General features: G+C 27.9%; 1 long non-coding RNA gene across 1 annotated transcript; it reads left to right on the top strand.

The window, feature by feature from the left end:
• The first annotated feature begins 5,395 nt into the window (after positions 1 to 5,395).
• Positions 5,396 to 6,221, top strand: LOC111425097 (uncharacterized). The gene is made up of 2 exons (XR_002707692.2): positions 5,396 to 5,685; positions 5,739 to 6,221. It is a non-coding gene; the product is annotated as an uncharacterized lncRNA (long non-coding RNA).
• The last annotated feature ends 2,476 nt before the right edge of the window (positions 6,222 to 8,697 follow it).

The raw sequence follows: 8,697 nt of genomic DNA, 5'->3' as shown, positions 1-8,697 counted from the left end.
TGGCTTTTTATACAGGAAGGAAGTTTATATTGATATCGAGTGTTATGACACATTAACTCAACAAAATTCTTTCGGTCATATTTACATCCTATGATGAAAGTAAATATTCAGTATTTCAAAACTTATTTGATTACTTTTTAAAAAACATGTAATGGATTTAAAGATTATCGTTATTATTTGGATTGAGATTACTAGTTTATTATTTAATAAAATAAGTTTACTTAATAAAATTTTAAAGAATGTCATCTTGATTTTTCATTGAATACAACTTTATTTATATAAGGTTTGTCTTTAGTAAACTCACTATAACAATCCCAATACAATATATAAAATCTCTTGGTGCAGTTTCGTCTAGTTTTCTTCTCTTCGCTTGTAATTCATCATCACATTCATTACTAACAGAACTGTCGCTGTTATCACTTTCGATTATTAATCAAAGTATCCTCTTCTTAATGCAACAAGCCGTTTTGAAAAATCCCTTTTAGTTTTTGAGATATACATTTTTGAAATGAACGACTATTTTTTCGAATTATGCAATTTTCGCCGATTAAGTTTTAAAAATTCGTATAAAATCCATTTCTTGAAATTTGAGTATGAGAATTTTTCAAAGTGTTAATAAGAGTGTCCTCTTTCCAATGAACAAACCCGGTTTGAAAAATCTCTTTTAGTTTTTGAGAAATAAATTTTTGAAATGATCGACAATTTTTTCGAATTTTGCTTAATCTAGAGTTAATTTAAAAAATCGTGGAAGCGTTGTTTATGAAAATTAAGGAGTGAGGTTTATCGCAAATTAACGCTAAAAGTGTTCTCTTTCGAATGATATATAATAAATGTTAGGTTGTATTAGGAAAATATTGAGAAAAATGTCGAATTAAAAGTAGCGTTTTCGCTTAATCTAAAAATGTTAAAATAGAGTAAATTTAAAAAATCGTGGAGGCGTTGTTTATGAAAATTAAGGAGTGAGATTTATCGCAAATTAAAGCTAAAAGTGTCCTCTTTCGAATGATATATAATAAATGTTAGGTTGTATTAGGAAAATATGAACAGAAAAAATGTTGAAGTAAAAGTAGCGTTTTCGCTTAATCTAAAAATGATAAAAATTGAGTAAATTTAAAAAATCGTGGAAGCGTTGTTTATGAAAATTAAGGAATGAGACTTATCGCAAATTAAAGCTAAAAGTGTCCTCTTTCGAATGATATATAATAAATGTTAGGTTGTATTAGGAAAATATTGAGAAAAATGTTGAAGTAAAAGTAGCGTTTTCGCTTAACCTAAAAGTATCAAAAATTTGGTAAATTTAAAAAATCGTGGAAGCGTTGTTTATGAAGATTAAGGAATGAGATTTATCGCAAATGAAGGCTAAAAGTGTCCTCTTTCGAATGATATATAATAAATGTTAGGTTGTATTAGGAAAATATGAAGAAAAAAAATGTTGATGTAAAAATAGCGCTTTCGCTTAATCTAAAAATGTTAAAAATTAAGTTAATTTAAAAAATCGTGGAAGTGTTGTTTATGAAAATTAAAGAACGAGATTTATTGCAAATTAAAGCTAAAAGTGTCCTCTTTTATCTAATATACGTAATAAATATTAGGTTGTATTATGTAAATATGGAAAAAATAATGTTGAAGTAAGAGTAACATTTTCGCTTAATCTAAAAATGTTAAAAATTACATAAATTTAAAAAATCGTGGTAGCGTTATTTATGATAATTAAGCAGTGAGATGTATTGCAAATTAAAGCTAAAAGTGTTATCTTTCGAATGATATATCACAAATGTTAGGTTGTATGAGGAAAATAAGGAAAGAAAAAATGTTGAAGTAACAGTAGCGTTTTCGCTTAATCTAAAAATGGTAAAAATTAAGTAAATTTAACAAATTGTGGAAGCGTTGTTTATGAACATTAAACAAATTTAAGAGATTTATCGCAAATTAAAGCTAAACGTGTCCTCTTTCGAATGATATATAAAAAATGTTAGGTTGTATTAGGAAAATATTCAGAAAAATGTTGTGGTGAAAGTAACAGTTTAGCTTAATCTAAAAATGTTAAAAATTACGTAAATCTAAAAAATCGTGGTAGCATTGTTTATGATAATTAAGGAATGAGATTTATCGCAAATTAAAGCTAAAAGGGTCATCTTTCGAATGATATATAATAAATGTTAGGTTGTATTAGGAAAATATTGAAAAAAATGTTGAAGTAAAAGTGGCGTTTTCGCCTAACCTAAAAGTATAAAAAATTTGGTAAATATAAAAAATCGTGAAAGCGTTGTTTATAAAAATTAAGGAATGAGATTTATCGCAAATTAATGCTAAAAGTGTCCTCTTTCGAATGCTATATAATAAATGTTAGGTTGTATTAGGAAAATATGAAGAAAAAAAATGTTGATGTAAAAATAGCGCTTTCGCTTAATCTAAAAATGTTAAAAATTAAGTTAATTTAAAAAATCGTGGAAGTATTGTTTATGAAAATTAAAGAACGAGATTTATTGCAAATTAAAGCTAAAAGTGTCCTCTTTCATCTAATATACGTAATAAATATTAGGTTGTATTATGTAAATATGGAAAAAATAATGTTGAAGTAAGAGTAACATTTTCGCTTAATCTAAAAATGTTAAAAATTACATAAATTTAAAAAATCGTGGTAGCGTTTTTTATGATAATTAAGCAGTGAGATGTATTGCAAATTAAAGCTAAAAGTGTTATCTTTCGAATGATATATTACAAATGTTAGGTTGTATGAGGAAAATAAGGAAAGAAAAAATGTTGAAGTAACAGTAGCGTTTTCGCTTAATCTAAAAATGGTAAAAATTAAGTAAATTTAAAAAATTGTGGAAGCGTTGTTTATGAAAATTAAAGAACGAGATTTATCGCAAATTAAAGCTAAAAGTGTCCTCTTTCGAATGATATATAAAAAATGTTAGGTTGTATTAGGAAAATATTCAGAAAAATGTTGTGGTGAAAGTAACAGTTTAGCTTAATCTAAAAATGTTAAAAATTACGTAAATCTAAAAAATCGTGGTAGCATTGTTTATGATAATTAAGGAATGAGATTTATCGCAAATTAAAGCTAAAAGGGTCATCTTTCGAATGATATATAATAAATGTTAGGTTGTATTAGGAAAATATTGAAAAAAATGTTGAAGTAAAAGTGGCGTTTTCGCCTAACCTAAAAGTATCAAAAATTTGGTATTAAAGCTAAACGTGTCCTCTTTCGAATGATATATAAAAAATGTTAGGTTGTATTAGGAAAATATTCAGAAAAATGTTGTGGTGAAAGTAACAGTTTAGCTTAATCTAAAAATGTTAAAAATTACGTAAATCTAAAAAATCGTGGTAGCATTGTTTATGATAATTAAGGAATGAGATTTATCGCAAATTAAAGCTAAAAGTGTCCTCTTTCGAATGATATATAATAAATGTTAGGTTGTATTAGGAAAATATTCAGAAAAATGTTGAAGTAAAAATAGCGTTTTCGCTTAATCTAAAAGTGTTAAAAATTAAGTAAATTTAAAAAATCTTGGAAGCGTTGTTTATGAAAATTACAGAATGAGATTTATCGCAAATTAAAGCTAAAAGTATCCTCTTTCGAATGATATATAATAAATGTTAGGTTGTATTAGGAAAATACGGAGAGAAAAAATGTTGAAGTAAAAGTAGCGTTTTCGCTTATTCTAAAAATGTCAAAAAATAAGTAAATTTAAAAAATCGTGGAAGCGTTGTTTATGAAAATTAAAGAACGAGATTTATCGCAAATTAAAGCTAAAAGTGTCCTCTTTCGAATGATATATAATAAATGTCATATTGTGTTAGGAAAATATTCAGAAAAATGTTGAAGTAAAAGTAGCGTTTTCGCTTAACCTAAAAATGTTAAAAATTGTGTAAATTTAAAAAATCGTGGAAGCTTTGTTTATGAGAATTAAGGAACGAGATTTTTTTCATTTCTGGGAAAATGTGTTTTTTAATAACTTCACTTCTTTATGTATTAGAACCTTGTTCTGCTAAACAGTCTTTTTTGAATATTTTTTAGTGTAATATATTGTTATAATATTTATTTCTTCTTGAGACACCTCAGTTATTTTTCGTTTAAGAAAATAACAAAATGTTGTTGATAATGGCTAGCAGCAGCAGAAGTTTTGGATGCAAGAACAGTCCTGATTTGTTCTGATCTATTTGTGGATGACAGCACGACCAATTACAACTGTTATAAAATAGGCGTGGTCTCATTACTTTGGCTTTGCTTTGACGAATTTAGACAAGCTATGGACTTTGGAAAGATGGATAGCGGGCGAATCTACGCGTTTTCAATTTGGTATTTGTTATTTGTTTGGTCATAGATATCAGACCATTCCGACTGCTATTTCTGTAATATAAACCTAGATGGCATGAACAAAAAACAAAGAAAAGTTTGGTTTACCCTCATGTAAGATCAACCAAAAAGCCGATTCTGCACAGCGAAACTTTACCAAGACCAAATTCTCCTGACTGATTAATGCAATCCAACTGATTAGAGTGAAGATATGTCATCTAGCAGCGACTATGATGCGAAAATAAACCATAAAATGTCACGGAAAGAACTAAGTGACTTAGCTAGAGACCTGAAGTTGTCGAATAATTGTTTTGATACAATGCTTTTCTTATTGGACCAATAGTTATGAAATGATGGTAGGTGAATGTAGCTCATCTCTAGCATACACCCTGTTACTATCATGATTTCACACACATCCGTTGCAGCACTTGTATTTTGTATTTGTATTTTCAACAAATTAACAAGAATAAACTTTTCGGAAATGCTTGCAAAAAGCAATCAAGTTTGAATGAACTCCTATTCAGCTTTGCTAATACAATTGCGTTCCTAACTTGAGGCATAGCCTTCTGGGTTAAAAATTTGCGATTTTGTCGATATCATACTAGTGTATCACACCATCATTATTCTTGTTATTTGGTTGGGGCTTTTCATCCGAATTGGAAGAGGGTTTTGAAGAGCTATTTGATGAACCTTGATCTTTACCATTATCGTTGTTATTTTTTGGTCGTTGCCTGGAGTTCCTTCTTTAGAAGGCTCAAAATCTGAATCCGATTGTCGATTTCTTTTTCCAACTCTTTCTGGGTTAGATATTTTTTTAGCCTTTAAGATCGGATTACGATAGTTGAAGGAGCGCTCTTTCTGACTGTGATAACAGTTTTTTAAGAATCGGTTTGATAACAATTTTGAGCTATTTTAAGTACAGAGCGATGTTTAGCAATTTCGTGTTTAGCTTTGAATTTTTTAGAAATTAATAATTTATATATGTATATTATTTACGATAAAGACACTACGTTGTAATTTTCACCAGATATTTGATGTGACGAAATCAGTATAAATTTCATAACATGTACGTAAGTAACAAATTAACTAAGCACTATTAATGTATCATCTTCTCTATTGATAACTCTTAATTCGGCAGATCTTTACAATTTAAATCCCATTAAAGTAAATCTATAAATAAATTAAGATCTTCTTTGTGATTGTTTTTGGAATGAGTCGTTGACGTGCAATAAAATTGTGGTTTTTTAGCAGTTCCAAGAAAATCTGGTGGCGATTCATGCTTGATGACTAAAAGATAAAGCAACTATAAAACAAGAGTAAATCTGAAGAGATTCATAAGAATATTGTCTCTTCACCCATTAAGAATAACAACAATCATGGTGAGTTCGTTTTTTATCTTCTAATAATACATTTTAACAAATTTTTTTTGTAGAAATATTTAACATCGTTAATTTTTATTATCGTTTCAAACGTTTTAATAATTTCTTCAAATCCTATCAATAATGATAATGAAGGAGAAAATATAACGGTTAGAAACGACGATTTATTAACTCCAAACACATCTCCTTCATCGGATGAAGAAATAATGGAACCTGATTCAACGATTGTTTTCAGGCCGTTATTTGTGTACAGACAACAACAAGCAAAAAGAAGGAGAAATTATCAAAGACCCTGCAGAAGAATCGATTACAATAATTATCCTAATTTTAATGATGACCGTTTTGATTTTCCTGCAATTTTCGGTTAAATCACATAAACCCGACAGTCCAATAAATAAAAAATAATAAACTAGTGGACACAGCGATGACGCATTTATTGATAAGATAATTTTGTTATTTATAAAAGTGTGTTGTTGACTTGGAATTTGAATGATGTAATATTATTTTTCTGTTTAATATAGAAGTTTTGCGGCGGAGTTTGTTTTTGTTTTTAAGTGCCTTAAAAGCTCGCGGTTGCGTCGTTTTAGAGAGCTTTTAGTTCGACACGTCGCGTTCCTGAAAAATATTAATCCGTTGAGTTTGGACCGCGTCCAAAACTCCTCGCCCTCTACCAGAACTTGCCACTTTCGGCTTAAGGCTTATCGCCCTTTCCTTGTTACTAAACGATCCTTAGCATGTGTGGCTTAGATTTAAGACTTAAACGAGATTCTTTTAATTTATAAAGAATAAGGTTTTAAAATTTCAATAAAAATGTATACAGTTATTACAGTTTAGTAACTTGACTTTTTTTGCGGTTTTTTATATATTCTATATAATTTATAAAAAATGTAATGCATATATCGTTATAGTTGCGGTTTTTGTGAATTTAAGCGCTGAATCTTTCTTATCACAACAACCGTTGGTGACAACTTTCACATAAGAGGGTCTTTTGTACGTAAGACATTCCTATTTTTAAAAGTACTTTTTTGCTTAAAATACTTCAAGGAATTCAAAAATGTATTTGTAATTTAAATTAACATAATAATGTAGAAATTACAAGGTCAAAACGAAGACATTCCCATTTTTGCAGGTTTTAACGTTTAACAAATTTTATCTCGAGAAAGGTTGCTGTTACAACTTTTAACTAAGAGTACTTTTTTGCTTAAAATACTTCAAGGAATTCAAAAATGTATTTGTAATTTAAATTAACATAATAGAGTAGAAATTACATGGTCAAAATGAAAATACTATAATTTTTGCAGGTTTTAACGTTTTTTAGCACAAAACCAATTTTATCTCGAGATCACTTGCTGTTACAACTTTTAACTAAGAGTACTTTTTTGTTTAAAATACTTTAAGGAATTCAAAAATGTATTTGTAATTTAAATTAACATAATAATGTAGAAATTTCAAGGTCAAAACGAAGACATTCCCTTTTTTGCAGGTTTTAACGTTTCACAAATTTTATCTCGAGAAAGGTTGCTGTTACAACTTTTAACTAAGAGTACTTTTTTGCTTAAAATACTTCAAGGAATTCAAAAATGTACTTGTAATTTAAATTAACATAAAAAAGTAGAAATTACAAGGCCAAAACGATGACATTCCCATTTTTGCAGGTTTTTAAGTTTTTTTAGCAAAAAACCAATATTATCTAGAGAACAGTTGCTGTTTCAACTTTTAACTAACAGTACTCTCTTGCTTAAAATACTTCAAGGAATCCAAAAATGTATTTGTAATTTAAATTAACATAATAATGTAGAAATTACAAGGTCAAAACGAAGACATTCCCATTTTTGCAGGTTTTAACGTTTAACAAATTTTACCTCGAGAAAAGTTGCTGTTATAACTTTTAACTAAGAGTACTTTTTTGCTTAAAATACTTCAAGGAATTCAAAAATGTGTTGTAATTTAAATTAACATAATGGAGTAGAAATTACAAGCTCAAAATGAAGATACTATAATTTTTGCAGGTTTTAACGTTTTTTAGCACAATACCAATTTTATCTCGAGATAACTTGCTGTTACAACTTTTAACTAAGAGTACTTTTTTGCTTAAAATACTTCAAGGAATTCAAAAATGTATTTGTAATTTAAATTAACATAATAATGTAGAAATTACAAGGTCAAAACGAAGACATTCCCATTTTTGCAGGTTTTAACGTTTAACAAATTTTATCTCGAGAAAGGTTGCTGTTACAACTTTTAACTAAGAGTACTTTTTTGCTTAAAATACTTCAAGGAATTCAAAAATGTATTTGTAATTTAAATTAACATAATAGAGTAGAAATTACATGGTCAAAATGAAAATACCATAATTTTTGCAGGTTTTAACGTTTTTTAGCACAAAACCAATTTTATCTCGAGATCACTTGCTGTTACAACTTTTAACTAAGAGTACTTTTTTGTTTAAAATACTTTAAGGAATTCAAAAATGTATTTGTAATTTAAATTAACATAATAATGTAGAAATTTCAAGGTCAAAACGAAGACATTCCCTTTTTTGCAGGTTTTAACGTTTCACAAATTTTATCTCGAGAAAGGTTGCTGTTACAACTTTTAACTAAGAGTACTTTTTTGCTTAAAATACTTCAAGGAATTCAAAAATGTACTTGTAATTTAAATTAACATAATAATGTAGAAATTACAAGATTAAAACGAAGACATTCCCTTTTTTGCAGGTTTTAACGTTTAACAAATTTTATCTCGAGAAAGGTTGCTGTTACAACTTTTAACTAAGAGTACTTTTTTGCTTAAAATACTTCAAGGAATTCAAAAATGTATTTCTAATTTAAATTAACATAAAAAAGTAGAAATTACAAGGTCAAAACGATGACATTCACATTTTTGCAGGTTTTTGAGTTCTTTAGCACAAAACCAATTTTATCTCGAGAACAGTTGTTGTTTCAGCTTTTAACTAACAGTACTTTCTTGCTTAAAATACTTCAAGGAATCCAAAAATGTATTTGTAATTTA

Source organism: Onthophagus taurus, chromosome 3 (genome assembly GCF_036711975.1).
Source record: "Onthophagus taurus isolate NC chromosome 3, IU_Otau_3.0, whole genome shotgun sequence".
Classification (NCBI taxonomy): Eukaryota; Metazoa; Arthropoda; class Insecta; order Coleoptera; family Scarabaeidae; genus Onthophagus; species Onthophagus taurus.
The sequence above is the reverse complement of the archived record's forward strand: the minus strand, read 5'-3'. Positions and strand labels throughout refer to the sequence as shown.